Source organism: Strix aluco, chromosome 11 (genome assembly GCF_031877795.1).
Source record: "Strix aluco isolate bStrAlu1 chromosome 11, bStrAlu1.hap1, whole genome shotgun sequence".
Classification (NCBI taxonomy): domain Eukaryota; kingdom Metazoa; phylum Chordata; class Aves; order Strigiformes; family Strigidae; genus Strix; species Strix aluco.
The window spans coordinates 22007298-22027789 of record NC_133941.1 but is presented as its reverse complement, the minus strand read 5'-3'; the positions used below and the strand labels follow the sequence as shown (position 1 = coordinate 22027789).

Below are 20492 nucleotides of genomic sequence, written 5' to 3'. Positions count from 1 at the left end.
TTACAAAGATCTCCAAGTTATAAATCATTAATTTTTTAGAGCTAAAAATCTATGAATGGAACACTAAGCACAGCTCATCTTGGTCCATAGGCAGGAAGTTATAATGAATCTGAGAGGCATTAAAGCCAATTCAGCTATACTAAAAACTAGAGTACCAGGACTCTCACTCTGGCCGTACTTGTTTCACTCACATTATCAGACTCTCAGTCATCAAAACTGGGTGGCAATACCTCAATGGTCTGTTGCAAATGGTCCATGGCTCATGCTAACTCCCAAAGTATTTCTGGAAAATGTTTGAATGGCTCTTAGGTGGCTGAGCTAAAACTGGACCAGGGACAATTCTAAGAATTTAACCATTTAACAATCCAGTTCCTGAGCCCGTGCCAAGTTAGAGCACTTTTAAATTTACTAGTATGGATCTAGCTTTGAGTTCAGTTGGACTTCTCTGAGACTAGAGAATATAAATGCTTTGGGGTTTTGTTTGGTTTTTACTCAAATTCACCAATTTATTTAATTTTGTATCAGCTTTTTTTCCTAAATGTAGTCCCACTTTCTGCCTTCAAGCTGCCAATACATGTAGTAGGTACTCTTAGCTTTCAGGAAGGGGAAGCATGCAACTCTGAAGGCGTTCAGCATAAGCATGAATGTGAATAAGACTCTAGGACTCTTACCTCACCAAACGTGCATTCCCTTTGTACACCACTTCATAGAGAACTAATATAAAAAGTACTGAACTATTTTTCCTAAATTCACACTTCATTTCAGTGAAATAATATATCTGTGCAAAAATAAACTGCAGAGATGGAAAACTCTAAGATACAAGTTACATTCTTGATACTCAGGCAGACAAAGCAAGTAAAATTATCCAATTCCTGTAATTGACATCTAACAGGCATTTACCTATCTATCATTGTGTCACATGAAAACAGAAGGAATATTTTGCTACTTCAGAAGTCCACAATATAAAAATGGCAAACTGGAAACTGCTTGTCTTCTGCTCTGAGAACAGGTAACAACAACCTAGATACAACAAGCACCTCAAAATCACTCCTAGCTTCTCACAGTCAAAATAACCCACACACCCTATGGTTGTAGAAGAACACTGACTATTCTTCAGATGGACTGTACAGCATCAAAAGGCATAAGGGAACCTGTTAAGAATCATCAAAGATGAAGGGAGGAAAATCCTGTGGGCTCTGTCATTATCTCTTTCCAATGCAACATTCAACTTCTGCACTCAACTACTCAACTACTGCAGTAGATTTTCCAACTTTTTTTCTCCAATTTAATTTCAAAAATTCTTATTCAGAAGATGCTTTCTTTGATGAGATATACAACAATTTATATGACATAGTGAAATCAGAAAACAGTGCTATTTAGCCTACATTGTCTTTATGTAAGTTCCATATTCACAGCTAAACGAGCACTCTATCACTCTTACCGTTTTGAAGTCCAAAGAATTCCTTTCTCCCACAGAGTGACTGCCAGGTATAATTACTACATTCATTAGCACTTCCTGGAGTAATTGTCAGGAAAGTGGCAACCATATCTGCATCAATTTCTTCTTCCTCCTTGCTTTTTTTCTGCTTTCTTTACAGGACAGTTAGAGTTTCTCTCTACTTTGTCTCTTTCCCTTACACTGGGTCTCTCACCTAATTCACCGCAAAGCTTTTCCTTCCTTTATTCTTCCCTTCAAAATGCAGATTTGGGAAGAAAAGGGAGAGATGGTCCTACTGTCTCTCACTGTTTTCGTATCTACCAATTTGTTGTGGTTTTTTAATTTAAATCCATTCATTCTGGCATTATAAGGAGATTCATAGTACAGTTATTTCGTCAGTGACAAGAAAAGAGTCACCCTCCTGTCTAAGGGTCAAGCTTCAGCAGAAATTTAAAATTGCCACATGCTGTATAACATTGTGCTGTGCCTTCCTGTTAGTGGATGGGGGAGGAGACAGGAATCTGCTGCACAGCCTGCGTCAGAGAATATAGTCACACTACAGTATATCAAATTTAGTGTAAGTACAAGTTATTGTTATTCTAAACTTACCTCAGACTTCAGCAATATTCACTGCCTGTTCTCCTGTCCTTAGTGACAGGAAAGCTGTCACTTGTTGTTAGCATATCAGACAGTTCCTGTTCTCAGAGGAGTAATAAATAAAGCTAGATTTAAAAAACAGAGCAAACTTGGGCAGAAAAAGAACAATGAGTAGGAATGCCAAAATACAGTGAAAGACCACGTTATGGCATTGTCAGCATATCTTAAACCAAGAAAAGCTGAAAATCTCATAAGAGACCAGAGAGAAGAATTCAAAATCAAGAAGGTTCCAACAACAAACTTTAAACTTTGAGAAAGAAATTCAAACATCTGTCTTTTAAAATAATTTCCTTGAGTTTTAATACCTTCTTTGGCAAACATTAAAAGGGCTAAATAAATAAAGAAAAACAACAGTCTTAGTCAATCTTCTCACTGTCTTCCTTCAAAATTTCCTTTAATTAATTAATTCATTTCCTTTCCTGATATTCATTATGGACAGTTTTTTCACTTTTTCCCAACTCTCTTCTCTTCTGGGCCTCCGAAGTCCCACATTGGCCTTAGATGCCTGTCTTAATCCACCACTGCAATTAATCTAATCATACTGAACACCAGTAGCCTCTATTAAGATTAAAGATATTCTAGCTATTTCACAACATTTTAAAGCCAGAGCCTATGTTAACATTGCACAAATTTTGGTTTATGGATATTTTCATTCGTAAAGAAGCAGAACACTGTTGATAATATTTTTATCTTTTAAAAACAGAATTGATAAAATACACGGAAAGCAGTTTTCTGGGTTTTCATTTGATCTCTCACCTACTCAGAATTGGCACCCTGGTGACCCAAAAAAAGAATGGAAAGAAACGCACATGACTTCCACATCCTCAGTATTACATCATGAAAGATGAAACAGCATATTGTGTACAGCTCAGAGGGCCGCTGTACTGCCTGTAACACTTCTTGCATAAAAAAAATGCCTTTCTTAACAAAAATGTGACTCATTAAAAATTTGACAGATACCATATTCCAATGCACAGAACAATGAAAATGATAGACCATTAGACAGATTCATCTGATAATGGGATCAGATACTGTGAGTATTAGCATGCTAAGTGTTTTTTATATAAATTAAAACAAAGATAAGTTTGTGGGGAAAAACATATTTTTAATATTCTATTTTTGGATTGAGATTTTCATTACCAAAAATTTTCAAGAAGATGTGTCTACAAGAAAATATCTTTGTTGGAGGAAAAATGGGTTCTTGATACTGAAGGGTTTTCTGGTACTTCTTCAAGCACCGTCAAGAATTCCTGCCTATGACAACTGTGCTGTAACAACTATTTCTCAATAAATTAGTAACCCTGGTCTAAGAAAATGTCATTACCTATGTCAGAAAGTAACTTGCATAACCTGGTGTTTTATCCTATCTAGCCTGAGTGAAACCTAAACCAGCGTGATGATTTCAAGTGTATATTTTATACAAGGTATTGGGGTATTGGATTACTGCAAAAAAACCCAAACTAAACAAGATATTGTGAACATAATAAATATCCGCCGCACCCAATTTAACTGGGTGAAGTTAGCCAGCCTGATCACATGAGGCAGACCCAAAGAACAAGTCTTTGGGCAGTGCCCAAAGGAAACTGTGTAAGGAACCCTCTTGGGTCTCTTATTCATCATGCCATAATGTTCTTCGCATCACAAAAACAATTGACCAGTTCAAGACAATTGGCAAGCTCACATCACAGCCAATACTCCAAGAATCTTGCAAAACAGAACCAATATCAACTGGCAAGCTAATCATGGAGAGCAAGTAGGGAATTTGCTTGCAATAGCATTTCTTAAGTGAGAACATCCAAATAATTTAAAAAAAAAAAAAAGGCAAGCTAGGAACTACTAATTAAGCTTCCACAGGATTTTGGGAAATTATTTTGCATTGCCTTGATAATGAAAAATACTTTAAACCCATTGTTAAAAACCTGAATCTTTCAAAGTAATTCTTCAATATTTGCTTATTTCCTATTTTAAACTTAAGCCCTGTCATAATAAACTTTTGTAATACTAATTTTGAAATTTATTCTGTAGTTAATTGTAGCAACTCATACTTAGCTGAGATCTTTACTAAATAACCTAACTCCAGGCCAATCTAGCAATTCTGGCAATACCTCTAGTGTAAATGTAAAAAAAATATAAAATCCAGGAAAATAAACCTTTTTAATAGTGCTTATTTCATTCAGGGAACTGATCCTTTAGTTCTAAATAAAGCTTAAAGTTTCATCTTGTTTATCATCTCAAACCATCTTCAGCAACAGCTGGAAGTTCTGAAAGTGAAAGCATATTTGCAGAACTTTTGTTTCCACACTCTTCTAGACAAAACTTAAAAACAATCTACACCTTTATGAGTGTCTTGCAATATGCAGTCATTTGTCAAACTCTTTTTATGTTGACAGTTACTATGGGATATTTAAAATAAATAAAACACTAGTCTGCTTTTCTTAATATTTCTAATAATTTTAAAAGTCAAATATGCTAACATGCCTTGATGTACAAATAAGGCATCTCAGATATGCAGTTCAAGTGCAAACAATGGCATCCAGGAGTGATGATAGAGAAGAAATACAGTAAAATCCTCACAGAACTTCAGTGACTCAATGAAGTAAATCAAGTAAATCCATCCACTATCAGTGGTTAACTTTAGCAGAATCAGAGGAATATCTACATCACTAGGTCAGTGCAAGAGATTTGTTTCACACACGCTACCAGCTAGAAAGCAAACAGATAAAATAATTTTTCTTCATCCTGGAGGGATTGAGAACCTCAGCCTGTGGCCTCTTCAGAATTTTTCATGAGTCCATTAAATATGGTCCTGAATAAGGTTAGAGAATACAGATAAAATTCTGTGTAAATAAAGCAACCTTTTACCCTCAGGTACTTCTGTACTTGTTTATCTATAGATTTCTCTGGGTGTAACTGAAAATAAAATTTGGCTTTATATCTTTTTTACATTCTTAGGTAGGATTAAAAATCAATTTAGCAATATACCACATAATAACATGCTTCTATTAAGCTTAAAAACTGAAATTCAGCATAAAATTTTGTAGCTGAAATACCACTGTAGGGAACAGTGAACAGTAACTCCAAGTAAAACATATTCAAGATGAAAGGATAAACTCTTCAGTTTTATTTACTGTAGACATAAAAAGTCAGTACCTAAACCTATCATGAGGAAGTATGTACATTATGAAAGGCAGTAAATAGAAGTGGCTGCATTTTTCCACAAGCCCCCATATTAGATAGCACCACAAAGCACCAGGTCTAGGTAGCAAAACCTGTTTTTCTGACCACCCCTACTAGAAGATCTTGGTGTGAGTGTTAAAGCCTGTAATTAACATTTTTCTTTTCATAGTTCCTTTTTTTGGTGTAACAGAGTGACTCTTTTGGTAGTCTGACATGTTTCAAACCACCATGGTTGAGAACGTATTTCACAGCAATATCAAAATATTCCCCTAGCATAAATATTGAAAACATACACCATTCTATTTGTATGTAATAGCAACCTAAGTTCAAAGCTTCTCAAACTTCAGAATTGCTGCTACACAACCATGAATAGTTACAGCAGTTACACAACATCTCTGCTCAATAAATCTAAGCAAACACACAAGTACTACGGACTTCTAATGTAATATTATAACATAAAATCCTATTTTATACAATGCAGCATAATCACATATTGTGTAAAAAGTTTAAGACAAGACCATAATTCTGGGCAGGGCTACTTCGTGCAAATATGAAATTCTCGGAAAAGTAATTTGCTTAAACTCAGGGAAAAACACAACACGCAATAAGAAAACTTCCATCACTCTCACTTATTCTATGTGCCTATTCCATGACAGCTAGAAGTGTTTGTATGAAAATAACATATTTAGAATTTTATACATACATACAGGTAAGTTAGAGGAATCGTAGCTGGAGGTCTTCTATAAAAAAGTAGAGGATTCTGGCAAAAGGGAATCTAAAATGTGCCACAATCAGATTTGTGATAAAGAGGAAAGACATGAGTCCCCATGGAGCTCATGAAATTCCAATAACCCATAAAACAGCACGAAGCATAATATTTTCCTCCCATAATAGCTGTTGTAAGACCAAAACTAGAACTCATGTCTAATTTGAAGGTCTAGAATGAACTAATACCAACTGCAATGTCTGTATCAAAATGTTAGTATTTCATTTAGAGTTAAAATACATTAAGAAATTTATCACATAAATTCCAGAACAAAAGGCAGATAAATATACTACTCCTGTTACACTGGCATTTCTTAAATAATTTAAAGAAAAATATGTAGGGCTTTTGCTATAATATATATTCATGGTTCTTAAATTTCAGGCATTTGTTCTCTGAGCAAACAGCAATTCATTTAGAGTTGGATCCTGTATCTTCAGTATACTAAACCCACAGACTAACTCACTAGGAAGGGCATGGAAGCAAGCTGTATGTAGGAGAAAATTTCTATCACTGCGTGTAGATTGCAAACCTGACCCTACTGAAACAGCAGAACCACCACTGACCTGAATGACGCTGGGATTTTTTTTCTAGAATCTCTGCATCTTCCAATACACCAGCATCATCTTTTTTTGATACTGTGGAACGTTCTGTATATTTCTCTGTTGGTATATTATTCAATATTGATTATGCTGTGTTATCAGATGTTATATATAGCCTTTTAACGTTACTGAGATAAGTAGGAAGCCATTCTATAACACAGGGTTAATACATTACCTACACACGCATATCCCCTACAAGTATGTACATAACCATACATACATGTTCATCTTAGCAGTCATCAAGCATACTTGTGCCTGAACGTACACACACAAAGCTACGTAAGCTTTGTGTTTTTTAAATTGCTAATTATCAACCAGCAGAGTAGACTTTGGGATTCATAGACTTGAATTCATAGACTTTGTCCTGAATGTGCAGACTGCATGGCATGGAGGTGATCTGCTTAGTCATGAGGGAAGGGGGTGGCTTATGCAAGTCCAAAAAGCATCATCTGCTAGTTGATTCCAGAAATTCACAACCTGGCTTTTGAGGTAGTTACTTATCATCCCCTTTCTAAACAGGATATTTTTTCTATTTGCAGTGAAATCTAGTCAAACTGCAAAGTAAAACCAGCTGTATTTAGACAATAGGGTGCTGCTTAGAAGTTGGGGGCGGGGGGGGAGGGTCCTGTAAGTTTGGGGATTTGTTATCACACACATATACCTAATTTTTTTGTATTTGTCATGATGCAGATTAGAATCTATTGCCATTGCAATAATCTATTACTGTTGTAAGCATAAACCAGAACACTGACATTTTAAATTAAAATTTTTGCATCAATCTCACTGCTACACTGTGTCTCCATTGTAAATTTATAACTATTGGCATTCTCATGTCATAAGTAATAGAGTATTAAGGATAGGGACAATCTTTTCATTTGAGTGAATAACAAGATGGCCCCAACCTTGACTAGGCTGCTAGGTACTACTGCAACACAGGTAATTAAAACTATCTATATAGTTCATGTATCATGAGTTTTAATTGTAGAATGATGTAATTGTTTAGTTCAATTCTATAGAGTGGTTTAGGAGAGGACAAACAGGCCAAATAATTTAATGGAAGGTGTGGGTGGAGTGGGAGAAAAATGTGAATCAGATCAAATTGACTGAAGTTCTGCAAAAATCTTCAGATATGAAGACTGCAGACTAGGCCTTGCTTTTTTTTTTTTTTTTTTTTTTAAAAAAAAAAAAAGCTTACAAAAGATTTAGCTGTATAATTGCCTTGTGGTGTGAGAAGAGCTGACATCTTTGTAGCAACAGGCAAAGGAGAAGCCCATGTTGCAGTAGAAGACCTGATGCTGAAGGAGAAACCTAGTCTTTCCTACGGTTGCCACATGTATTTTCTCCTTCGTATCCTTCATATCTCCTTATACCTGCAAGATCTGAAAGCATCCCAAACCCCACTCACTGCAGGTGCTAGTACCACTAGGGTGACAATTTGCTTAGCACCTGCATTTTCTACATTGTCACTGGAATCTGAAAGAAAGTACAACTGAAAAAAGACAGACTATCTTTCATTAAAAAAAAAAAAAAAAGCAGGGCGTTGGGGGGGAACAGGCAAAAGAAATGGAAGAGGTTTATCATTTAATATAGGAATCAATTTACATTTCATATTCCTGGGAATCTAAACATCTGGAGACAAATCTTATGGCTCTTTCATTTTCCATTCTGCCTTGGAAATGCCTCCACAGGGAAAAAAAAAGGGAGCGAGGGGGGAGATTTTTTCCAAGTTCTCTGTAACAGTTAAATTAAATCCTTAAGGATTGACCTGTTAATGGGAACCCCCAACTTCTGTTTGTGCATGGGTATATAGGGCTTGAGTATAACAATGTTCTCTTGCTTTGGATTATTTCTAACTTTTTCTTTTGTAACTTCACATAAAGTTAACTGACACACAAAGAACATTTGGTATGAAGTACCTGAAAAATAGATCCTTGCTGTTATACATCATTGTGGAAATACAGCATGGAATAATTAGCACTCATCATCTAATATCATGTTAAATTCAGTAAGTTTATCAGTGATTAAAAAATGGAACTGGTAGCAATAACTAATGGAAAGTATGGTATCCATGACTTCAAAAGAACCGAGCATGGAGAATTTATAATTGTATTTTAATTTCTCATAAGTAACTGCACTGGAAACTGCTTTACTGCATGCCAGAGGAGAACACAGGAATAACCCTTGTGACAAAAGCTAGTAAAAGAAACTCAAATTCTGAATACCAAATATGCACAACTAGTGAATCACAATTAGGCTACAAAAAATGGTTAGTAAATATATTCAACACTATTCTGAGCAGATTATATGTAAAAAAACCCCAAAAAACAAACCCTAATCAAAAACCAAAAGAGGGCCTCAGCAATCAAGGTGAAAAAAATCATTTGACTGTACTTATCATTATTTAGTCCAGCTTTGTACACAACTGAGTTTTTGTTCTACTTTTAAACTTTTCCTTGTTTTTACAATATAACTTTATGCGAGATTCATTTTATTAGCCATTGCTATAAGTGGAAAATTATACTGACAGTAATTGAAGCTGGGCCTAAATTTATTTTATTGACTTAGAAACGGACTTATGGTTATTTAAAAAAAATCACAGAAGAGCCAGGTTTAGGAGCAGTGTTGAGAGTGGGGTTTTTTTGTCAGTATCATAAGGAAGGTTAAAAGGCATACCTTCAGTATTCTTCCGCTAAATTCTAGTATTTTGCCAGCTTCATTTTTTGTGATAATTTATTATATGAAATACAAATTTATATCAGGAGGTAAAGAATTATTTGTATATTCTATGTTGTAAAGGAAGTTCTTTGAAAGCTGATGTTTAATAAATTGTATTATCCAGGAATTTGACATTGAGTCATTTCTAAGAAACACACACTATCTTAAGGCTGTTTACAGATATATAACCTCTGAACCACTAACAGTTAATGAGATATTTTACAAAACTGATGCCTAAGAGCATTCAAATTCAAAAGCTGCCTGTGTAAAAATACCTTTACATTATATTTCTGATTGGTTATCATTCAAAGTCCATGCCAACTGTTTTTTCAACTCTCTCTCCCCTTGACAAGTCCATGCTTATATTGTACCACATGCCTTAACACACTGCTAAGAGTGATTTCTTATAATCTCATAATTAAATCTCCAAGCAATTTTTGCAGCATTTTTTTTTTTTGTGACAGCCAAAGAGAATAATGATGTCAAACACACAACTTCATGCAACAAATTCTGATATGAAGGGGAGTACAACGTATGAAAGAAGAGCTCTGAGTATCATATGTCATAGTTACTTGGTGTACACTGGGAATTTTTAGTTAACTAGTAACAAATTATAGTAACCTTTTAAAGGGTAAATTACTGATTAAATTATGGACTAATTGGTACCAGAATTTTGTTTTGTACACACATTTTTTAAATGGAACGTTACAATCGTGTTCCACAGCAAAAGCTTGTTCAGAGATGGGGCAGCAAGTCAGAAATACAAGGCTAGCCCATCACCCTAGTTATTTCAAGGGTAATTATAATTGATCCTTCTTATTTAAAGGATCCTAGGCGCCACAGTACATGAAGAAATTGATAATTTCCTGAGCTTTTAATCAGAATAAATACCAGTCTTACGTCACTGATATTAATAAATACATCACTGTTAAGTCAGCATTGTATTGTCATGTGTACACAAGTGCCACAAAGTTACAACACCCCAGGAACTTGCACTCTCCAGTTGTAGAATACCCTGGAGAGAAATGACACCAGGAAGATTACAAAACGCTCCTGCGAACCTGAGGCATGCCATCAAGACATAGCACATTTCAACATAGCATCTCAGTGGTTGCAGGCTGAGAAAGGCTCCCCGACTTTCTGCGGTTGAGAAATTTTGAAAGAAAAAAAAAAAAAAAAAAAAAAGTCTGTTCATTCATTAAGTGAATTAGCCAGGTGCGCACCAAGACTTCCCTGTCCGCTCCCTTCCCCACCGTAGTACGAAGGGGCCTCCCGCCCCACCGGCCCCTCCATCCCCATCCCGCCGCTCCGCCGGCAGGAGATGGCCCCTCCCGCGCCGTGCCCGCTCCCCGGCACCCTCCTCTCGGCGGGACCGGGGCTGGTCCCCGTGAGTCACGGCCGCCCGGCCCGCCTGCCCAGCCCCGCGTACAGCACCATGGACACAGCGCCCACGCTCGCCGCCGGCCCGGGGGCTCCGGGGCCCGGCCTGCCGCCGGCCCGCGCCGCGGGGCACCGGGAGCCCTCGCCGCGGGGCTCCTGGCTCCCGCCGTCCCGCTCCCGCCCGCCGCGGAGCAGCCTCACCCCCTCACAGCCCCCGCGGGCACCGGCAGCCTGTGCGGGCGGCCCCTCTGCCCTCAGGGCCGTGCCTCGCACCCCCTCGACGCTCCGCTTCGCCCCTCCGCTCCAGGAAAAGCCCCGCGCTCCCGCTCCCGCTCCCGCCGAGCCGCCTTCCTGCCCCGCCGCCCCCAGCGCCCCCGGCCCCGCGGCACGAGGCTCAGCCCTCCCCCCGGCCCGGGGCGCAGCTCCCGCTTCCCCGCGCCCCCGGCAGCACCCCCCGCAGAGCCCCGAGTCCCCGCCGGCCCCTCTTCCGACGGGGGCGCCCGCACAAGCCCCCCCGCGCCCTCCCCGTCTCCCTCATCCCGGAGCTCTCCTCACGCCTCCGCCGGCCCCCTCACCTCGGGGGACGGTCCCCCACAGCCCGCACTGACCTGGCGCTGTCAAGTCTCCGCGGGAGAAACTGTTCCCTTCTAGTGGGATAAACTCCCCGGCTCGGCCCGTCCTACCGACCAGGCGCCGCCTCCGCGGGCCGGGCACCGCCTCCCGCCGGCCCACACGCCGGGCGCTGCGGGGCGAGCCGCCGGCGGCAGCGGAGCGGGAGCGGGGGCTCGGGGGGCTGCGCGGCTCGGGACTACCGCGGCCCGGGCGGGGGGCGGGACGGGGCGGGGGCAGGCGGCGGGACCCGCGGCTGAGCTACGGGGGGGCGGCGGCGGGGCCGTGCAGCCAGAGGGACGGGGCAAGAGTCGGACGCGGAGCGGGAGCGGGTCGGTGAGGAGGAGGAGGAGGAGGAGGAGGAGGCGGAGGCGCTGCTTCTCCTTCCTCTCCCCTTCAGCGCCCGTCCGTTCCCCCGAGCCAGCTCCCGCCGGGTCCCTGCCCGCCGAGCGAAATCACAAGCGCGTACCTGAGGGCAGCCCGCGGGCCCCGGAGTGCGGCTGGAATTTGATCTCTGCTCTCTGTAATCTCCCGTAACTGAAAATTCGGTTTTTCCGGCCGCTAACTGCTTTCTCTTTTGCATTCCCGTTCTCCAGCTCACTCCTCTCTGCGCTGCGTGTAGTTGGTTTGGGCACCCCACATCACTTTGTATCCTCCTGACAGGAGTAAAGGCTTTTCTGAAAAGATTCTTAGCAGTAACAGAGGTAAATGAAATTCTTTTTTCCCTCACTTTTTTTTAGCTACAGATTCTCTCTCCCCGCTTTAACCCCCCTCCCAGGAATGCAGAGAGAAATGGCATAGGCTATGTTCGGTAAGTCTCAAGAGAGAGCAAGTTCAAACAAGCATGTCACCTCCTTCTATTTCACCCTCTGATTCTCTTAAAAAGAAGTTAGATGTGAAAAAAAACCCGTAAGATCAACAGGCTTTAGAGAGTCATCTTGTAAGTCAAGATGCCCCAGGATACGATAGTTTATCTTTAAAAACTCTTGATCTCTTGGACATCATTAGAAGATTCAAAGGATCCTAAATTTGCCTCATTATGGTTCTTAGTCATCAAGCATTTTGAAAGAGAGCCTACATTTGCTTTATTATTTGTATACTGAAGGCAATTTATAGATTACAGCTGAATACGTCAAAGTACCTGGTCTACTTATAGATACTAACATCGCCTACAGCGTTTTGTTTATGAGAACCATCTTTCTGTCTGCAGAGGCTTGAAGCCTTGTGTTAATTTTTATGAGAACTGTCTATTTGTATAGGCTTGAAGTAGGTGTTACTTCTGCCTTGACATATCAAGGAATTTTTTTCAATTCATGCTTTTCCCTCCGTCTGAATTTTTTAGCCCTAGAAATGTGGAAATCTCTTGTTTGTAAGGTGGGGTGGTTTTTTGTTTTCTTCTTCTTCTGTGTTTGTGGGGTTTTATTGTTTTGTTGGGTTTTTTTTGGTTTTTTACATACTGCAGTAATACCTATTCTGTAATACTTCAGAATAATAATTCAGTAATAATTCAGAATTAGGAGCCAAGTACTAAAACCAAGTAAAACAAAATCTCAGAATTAGCTCAAGATGCCATGAATGAATAAACAGGCAAATGTGGCTAAAATAATCTAACGGAAGCTTAAATATCCAAATTATTAGCATTTCTAACCATTTTACAGCAATATCTCAGGTAAAGTTAAGCTGGTTACCTCCACAGAGTTCAGATTTAGCTCCGCTGAGAGCAGAAACAACACTGTTCTCTCTGCGAACTGCTGGAGAATATACCCATTTAGTTTAAGTGTCTGAATAATAGAGGAGCCCTCCCAAAAATCTAGGCTTTAACATGCAAATTTTTTAAAACTGCATGAAACTGGGAGCGTTCCAAAAATTGGCAGGTATTAATGAACATCTGATTGTGACTATTAACTCGCACTTTGAACTTAGACTTTTAATAAATTCAGAAGTAAAGCAGAAATGCAAAGCATAGTTTAGATTTTAATTAAATTGCATGGACAAAATAGGCATATCTAACTCATCCCAGAGGAGTCAGCCAAACAGGGCTTTCAGAGAAGTATTACAAATACCATAAAATTTTATTTCTGTGATAAGCATATTCTTTCAGCAAGTTCATCCTTTGAACAGAACTCATAAAATATATATCAGAAACAGTAATGCTGACTTGTGTACAAATTACTTAGGTTTTGTAAATATACATTTTAACAGCTTGAGACAGGAAGGGAAAAAAATTATTTAGTCTGATTTCATGCTTAACATAGGTTTTTAGGTAGTGTTTGGTACCTCATTTAATGTTTCTTTTAGGAAGACAGCTAATCTTAATTTGAAGAATCAAGAGATGAAGAACCCATACATTTTCTCTGGTAACAGAAAACATGCCTTATTTATAACTTGAATTAATCTATTTTTCTTTATCAACAAATAGTGGGTTTTTTTCCACACATGGAACATAGAAAGCCAATCATATTCGTATTGGTAAAGAAATAAAATAGGCTACAAATATATTGTCTATTCTATAATTAATTCCAGAGTCTCTTTATACAGTAATGAAATGGTCATAATAAAGAAATTATCAATTTCTCATACAGCTTTTGTTTGCATTATTTGACTGCACAGTTTTTGATTATGTGGACTTTCTCCCCTGTTTATCTGAGAGAATTCCTAAATTTGGCTGGGGCCTTTAAGTGTTATGAAATAAGAATGAAATGTCAGGCTCAGGCCTTCCTGAATCATGGGCAAGTCTTCCCTGAGTTCAAAGAGAAGAAGAAAAAGACCTCTCAGCATCAGTTTTAAAATTAGATGATAACTTGTCTTCACAAAAGATCAATTATGCTTTGTTTTTCTTATTGGATATAAAAGCGCTAGTTAGTTCTTTTCATGTAAAAGAATTGCATTTTATATTACTTTTAATCATGCAGTTTTTCATGGTAAGACTTTGAAGAGTTTGATGCATCTGAAAAAAAAAATCTTATTTCTGCATACACTTATTACTGAGTGTGTATTACTAATTTTCATTATTAAGAAAATTTGAGGCAGATTAAATTGAATCATATGGCAAAAATATTCCCACTGAAATAAGAGTACTTTGGGGAATCTCGAGATGGATAAGGGTATTAGTATGGACCAAATAACCTCCCTTAAACATTTTTATTTCTCTTTTCCATCTCAATGAACAAATTTTTGTACAACAGGTTCTAAGGTATGCCAGGTAGGGTTTTATGGTTTGATCCGAGGTTAGAACAATGAATATATTAAAGAGACCCTGTCTATGATACTGTGATTTTTATGACTGGCTTGAAAAGGGTAGAAATCTTATAAGGATATAGAGGTGAAAGATTTATACCTCTTCCTCTCTCTGCAAACATTCTAGTTCCAACTTTTACTTTATTTTGATGTTTCCATTGTGTCTGTGCTTTAAGTCTCTAGGTGCATTACAGAAGTTTAAAATCACAAATCACGGAGTGTGTCCCATCTCAGTATTCTGGATAGAATGAAAAATTATCTAGCCAAACTTTCAACATCTAGAGGGCAATCTCATACACTAGCAGTGCAACTGTAAATCTAGCAGTCAGAAGAACAAGTTCTGATTGTGGAAATTGCATTGGTAATGGAGTTTAAGCTAAAAAACTACTGTATTGCTGCCTTTTTTAAAGTTACCCTGTGTACGTTCTCTTGGGCTGTGTAAATTTTTAATTTAGATATCTGGTGTTCATTTATTGATAACAAGAACTTTGTCTTGGCATATCTTACTCTGTCTTTATTGGCAGTTTTTGATCTGGAAAGATATGTTTGTAAAAAGTATTTCATAATATTCCACCATACTCCTATCTTCAGTTTTCACATTTTACATGGACACAGTTTTACTTGAAGGAAATCAGAAGTTTCAACTGCCATCGGGGGCATTTTATATGAATATATGGCAAAACCTATAGTATAAACTGCATTTCTTTAAGTGATGATAGAGGACTATCCCTTGGTATGATTCCAAACTCTTTGGGGATCGCACTCCAGTATTGTTATACTGTATTTAGCATGCTGTGCCTCGGATCCAGCAAAAGTGATAGGACTAGGCATAATGCAGATTTTTCATAGATAACTGTAGAGCGGGTCAAAACAAGAACCCTTTAAACTAGAAATAATCCTCCTTTTCCTGAACTTTGAGGCTTAGATAAAAAGAGAATAAAATCCAAACCATACCTGCTTTAAATTCAGTAAAGCCAAGATCACACCAGCCTGCCTACCTCTAATTATTTTTTTTTTTTCATGATCTTTGGTCTCTCCCCAACTCTTGACTTCTCTGATTCATTCTCTCTTGAAGAGAATAACTTTCTCTCCAGGATTGTCTGGTTCTTCTGTAATTGGATATTATCTTCACGTTCTAGTCGCATTCAGATCAAACAAATCCAAGTGCATATCACACACAGACAGCAGGCAAAAGAATACATAGGAATAAAGAACTCAGGCATATACTGCTATCCATCAGATTTGTTAATCCATCAGAAATTTACTTCTGAAGGAATCATTTTGAAGCAACTAAAAGTTTATGGTCATTTTGAGTCTCATTTAAAAACAATTTATCTTAATTTCTTGGGTGATTAAGTTAAGACAGATTTATGAACGTAACTCAGCTTCAGAAATTCAGATTTTTACAGTTGTACATGCTTAGACATCTTAAATTAGTAGCTGATGCAACCAAGACTTAAGAGTTGAGCTAATATAAGATGGGAAGGAGGTGGCTAGTCTTGTGGTTAAAGCATGGGACTAGCTGCTGAGAGGTCTGGGTTCTATTCCTGGTTGTGTCACTGACTTCCTGTGGGTCACTGTCTCAGTCACTTAGCTGTGCCTCATTTTACTCATATATAAAATGGAAATAATACTTACATTGCTAAAGCACTGCAAGACTGAAGTCTTTAGCGTTTATACAATCATTTTAGGCTCATAAAAGGACTTTGTGTATAACTGTATCCGCAGGTCAAAACTTACATTCCTAATGTAATTGCTTTCATGTAATTTGCTATGTCTCTCTCACACAGCAATTCATTGATTCTAGTAAAGAAGACTAAAAACTCAGAAGTGCAAATTTTAATGTAAAGCATCTAGAGCACTTTGCTTCCATGTTCCAGTTAAACATTTGTTCATGGAGAGAACCGAGTTTTCTTTGTAAGAGTGTGAGAAAGGTAGTTGTGTGGTATTTACCCAGTCATAATTGTTAAAAAATAATTAATTCCCCCCCTCCCATTGTTTCTTTTGGAGGATTGTGTGAAGATTATCTTGGTACTTCCATTTCCTATAACCTTTGTCCTGTTTTATAGTTTTTATACATTGTTGTGATGGAATTAATTTGAAATACTATTTTTAAAATCCCTGCTTTTTACATATTTTACCCTAATCTCCAGGGTGCTCTGGATAGATGTAGGAAATACTGTTGGTCAACTAAATGATGACTCTGTAGAAAACCAGTATACACTGCAGCTACTAAATCCCAGTGAAAGTCATGGAATCAAGAGCATCTCCTGGTATACTGCCTAGCCTTCAGGATTAGTTTCTCAGCATTGCAGCCACAGCAGCGTGGATCTCATGCTTATGTTACCACAACTTTTATTTCTATTACAGAGGAAAACTCTGGAGTGGTTGAAACCAAGGAGTTTGGTGTGTCTTTCAAATACCTGGTAAATTAGGTTTAAATACCTAGATACTTGCAAACATTTTAAACATTTTGTAATTCTTTAGGACAGATATAGATAGCAAAGACTGAAAGAGAATTTGATGGTGTTCAGACTATCCTACAGATTTAATTATGTTAACTGAAATACCTTCATTAGTCTTTACAGCCAATGGGTTGCATGGCTTTCAATAACAAGACCTAAGACTAAATAAAGCCATTTCCTGTCTTTGTAATTAATATATATGATTATAATGCTAAACATCCTAAAATTATGTCATTTTAGTAATGTTATTTCTGAAAGAATCACCAGGAGGAGTGGCATAACAATAAAATGGAAGCATCCTTTTCTTACATCTCACAAAATGTATTGCAGAGGCTCCTTTTCCACAGAAGTCGTGACCACTGAGGTATACTACAACCAAACACACGCAAAACTCTGGCTTCTAACTTTTACACATGGATTCAGAGGCAGTAGCGTGAGACTACTGACAGCAGCATAGTGAAAAAGTACATAAATATTTGGAGTATTAGGGCATAATATTTTTAAAATATTGTTTTGTGTAAATGTACACAGATGCTAAACTCAAAGGCCTCAGATGACAATTTCTACTGCGTAAACAATATCTGCTTACTCTGTGATTAAATCTTCATCATAAAAATGTGCTGCCAACATGCATGGGATTTTGCTGGGCAGAGCAGCAGTAACTAATCCTTACTGATAGCTGAATTTTGTTTTGCAGAAGTACAAGAAAATAAAGTATTGTCAGGCAGTACAACTTGAAATAGCTCTTATATTAAAGTCATCAAGTTTCATTCATGCAAATAGTTCCATTGGTTTGTCAGCTGCTCTTCTGAACTGACTCTTGTTAGTCTTTTAAATAAATCATTATTTTCATTTAAGACCTTAAGACTCGTAAAAAATAAAGTTAATAACTGGTTTTTAGTCTGCGCTAACCATTAGAGGATGCCAGGTAACTTTAGCAGTGAATCAGGGGCTATTTTGGGAGAAAAATATTACAATAATTTGCAGGAAATAACCTTTTTGTTCCAAAACAGCTGTCATTGAACACTATTATATCTACAACAATTAAAATTATCTTTGGTAACTTTTAGTATTTGGCATTGCTCCATTATTGTTCAGTTAAATATTTTTCAAGTATGTTAGGACTTCTGCCCACTGTGTGCTTGAAACCCTTCATTATCAATACAGCAGCTCTCTCATTTTTGTCATATTGTAGTCTCTCGTGGCAGGGCATGTGAGATCTTCTGTGACTTCTACTGAGCACTGATGACTCAACATTTACAGTATAGAATTTGCTTTTTAATATGAAGTGTTGAATGCCAAAAAAAAAAAAAAGAAAAAAAAAAAAAAGAACGCACTAGCTAACATATAAAGTGAATTAGGAAACATGTGCAAACATCCTGGTGAATTTAAATAGCTGGTTGGATCAGAAATGGAGGAAAAATAACATTGGGTCAGGAACAAAACACAAAGCAGCCAGAAACCTTGTATTTCTAATTTAGGATATAAATACTCACTGCTAAAAAATTCTTTGTTACAAAATGTAATTGATTTTTAAAAAGGCAGTTTTAGGGGGTGTTGTGGGTTGATGGCTTTAATATGACTCAAACACTAATTAAAAATATTTCCACAGTGTTGAGATTTTTTATTCACTCAGATTGTAACGAGTTGATGTGCCACTAACATTTTTTATGAATTGTTTTTCAGAATGAAATCTGTATTATCTGTACTGCAATAGCACTCGTGATTCCTGTTTATGGCTTTGAGTCCTCAGTATTAGCAGGGCAGAACTGAAAGAGTATGCTCTTCAAAGAGTCTCTCATACGTATGTAACATATGGTAATGTTTTATTAATAGCACATTTGCATACTATGGTATGCTTACTTGTATTTGCATCAGTATAAGTTAATATAGAAGCATCCCTTCAGTATGACATGTATTAGATGCCATGAAACTCATTTTTCTACATAAGATTTTACTCTGTGAACTTAATTATTAGTATTTTCTTACCCTATGCATTGTGTTAGCAATGTGCAATCTTTTGTAGAGGATGTTGTGTTGATTTCTGGTATTTGAGTTTTGTGTATCCTAATAAATAATAAAATGTAGCAGTTTAGTACACTGTGGACTAGAACCTGGCAACCCAGTGTTGTTTCAGTAAACTAAAGTAAATTTAATCTGAACTCCCACTTTCATTTGAAAATTTCTGACATTTGGACCGGATCACCTGTTTATTTATTTATTTGTCTCTGTAGACCTTTCATTGTACTGTGTACAGCTCTTTGGTCCAGCAGTTGAACCTGAAGTAGTACTAGGTAACTGAAGTATAAAAAATAGGGGTAGAATGGTAGGACAGAAAATCTGATTAAATTGGGAAATTATAATTGAAATTTATTTTGTATTTCATTTATTCCAGCTCAAATATGCTTAGTTACAAAGTATCCACATATAAAAAGTAACTTGTGTTGTGTGGTGTTAGACTGTTTGCTATTTTTTTTTTCCTGTAAATAACTACAAACTTTATATTATGAATCACTGAAAACATAGTTTCTTTAAGGAAAACATATAATAACATACAGATAATGAAGTGTATCAGAAAGCAGGATTTTCTTATCATAGCTCCTCTTCTTAGAGTATAACAGTACAAACTGGGTCACAATTGGAGCTACATTTTCAGTGACAGCTTGTTTTCCATCATTTGTTTTTTCAATAATCATTTACACCTGCTTCAAATGAACACAGAGTGAGCAAAACATCATTTTAAATGTGAATGAAGAAATTCTACTGCTACTTGTTCCAGATAGACCACAAAAGTTTCAACTCACTGGGGAACAGGCCTGATAATTTCTTAGAAATAGAGGAATTTCTACTGAGAGAATATGGAAGATGCCACAAAAATGTTTTTTTTGGGAAAAAATGGCTTGTTTGTAGACTATGACTTGGACAGCTTTGGTCTTCAAGGACATTTTTGCAGGCAGGACAGAACAACTTCTCATCTAAATTTCAGTGGTATATAATGGAGTGAAAGCATAATAATGAATGCCCAAGATGTGAAAAGCAAAATTTCAGATTTAATATTCCATATTGTAATGCTAGATGCAGAGGAGGCGTACTGTAAGATTTACAATTTCATTGTGATTGCTGGGAGAAAAAAAGATAGCAAAATGACTTTTGCCTCTAGATATATGTCCAGAAGATTACTAAAAATGGGGGAAATGTTATTAAATTAATAACTAATTATTCTATATTAATAATTAATAATGATTAATGCTTGTATATTAACTATATTATAATCTATACCAAATTGGGAAAACAAATAGTGATTTCTAGTAGCCAGGTGAAACTAGGAATGTGGAAAAGAAACTAAGCCAACCTGCTATGTGATCTGAGGGTGTGACAGCAAAGCCAGATGTTAAATTCACCTCTTTCTGTCTTTAGAATGATTATCTAAATATTTTATATTCATTTTC

The 20492-nt window shown here is 37.5% G+C and overlaps 1 protein-coding gene across 1 annotated transcript in view; it reads right to left on the bottom strand.

Moving 5' to 3' along the window:
- The window catches only part of PPARG (peroxisome proliferator activated receptor gamma), a 63045-nt gene extending 51726 nt beyond the window's left edge, over positions 1 to 11319 (bottom strand). Inside the window, exon 1 of the mRNA XM_074835957.1 lies at positions 11308 to 11319. The gene's annotated coding sequence lies outside the window, so the exon portion shown is untranslated. The remainder of the gene's footprint in view (positions 1 to 11307) is intronic.
- Positions 11320 to 20492: the final 9173 nt, after the last annotated feature.